This window comes from Myotis brandtii, unplaced genomic scaffold (genome assembly GCF_000412655.1).
Source record: "Myotis brandtii unplaced genomic scaffold, ASM41265v1 scaffold439, whole genome shotgun sequence".
Taxonomy (NCBI): Eukaryota; Metazoa; Chordata; class Mammalia; order Chiroptera; family Vespertilionidae; genus Myotis; species Myotis brandtii.
Genome location: NW_005366783.1, coordinates 741266 through 742401, shown reverse-complemented (window position 1 = coordinate 742401; position 1136 = coordinate 741266).

Here is a 1136-nt window from a genome sequence, read left to right as displayed (position 1 = left end):
GGTGGGTAGGGTGGGAGGAGGTGGGAGGGGTGGAGGGAGGGAGGTGGGGGTGGCAGCCCTGAGTGGCCCCTGGGAGCAGGTCTGAGGCCTCTGGGTCTGGGGCCCATTTATCAAACTCCACACCCTGGTGTTCCTGCCTCTCAGCAGTGCTCTGAGGGTGGGATCATGGTCCCCATTTTATTTTTTAAATATATTTTTACTGATTTCAGAAAAAAAGGGAGAGAGAAACATCAGTGATGAGAGAGAATCACTGATCGGCCGCCTCCTGCACGCCCCACACTGGGGATGGAGCCTGCAACCCGGGCCTGTGCCCTCGACCAGAATCGAACCCTGACCTCCTGGTTCACAGGCCGACACTCCAACCCTGAGCCCCGCCGGCCGGGCCTGGTCCCCGTCCCATAGAAGCACCCGAGAGGCTCAGATCTCGCCCAAGACCCCGGAGCTGGGAAGCCGGAGCCGAGCCCAAGTGACGATGCCAAGACCTTTGCCCTTTGCCCTTTGCCCTGCCGTCCGAGGAGGTGGACGGGGGTGCCCGCGCCCACCCAGGGGGCAGGAGGAAGAGCTGCCTGGCCAAGCAGAGCCAGGGAACGCGATCCTGGGCCCCTGTGGCTCCTCCTGCCACCCGATCCCTCAGGCCGGGCCGGGTTTCCTGGCATTCGATGCCTCCGCTCACCGTCTGGTCCTGGGGCTCTGAGGCTCCCTCCCCTTCATCTCTCCGGTTCTAGGCCGAGCCTCCCCGCCCCCACAGAAAGGGGGATCGAGCCCACAACCCGGGCCTGTGCCCTTGACCGCAATCGAACCCGGGACCCTTCAGTCCACAGGCCGACGCTCTATCCACTGAGCCACACCGGCCAGGGCGGGGGTGGGAGGTTCTTGAGTTCACACCGCACTTGGCTCCGGACAGTGACAGGCCCTTCCCCGGCTCAGGGCTCAGGCTGTGCGACCGATCAGCCCGCACGGGGGCCCTAGGCCCTGCCCGGCTCGGTCCCGGCTCCCAGGGGTGAGCAGAAGCCACACTCACTTGAGGATGTCTTTCTTATTGAAGAAGGTGCAGTCCTGTAGAGAAAACACACTCGGTCGGTCAGTTGTGTAGTCCTGGCTCCTCATTCCTCAGGACCCCACCCCCACCCCACCCC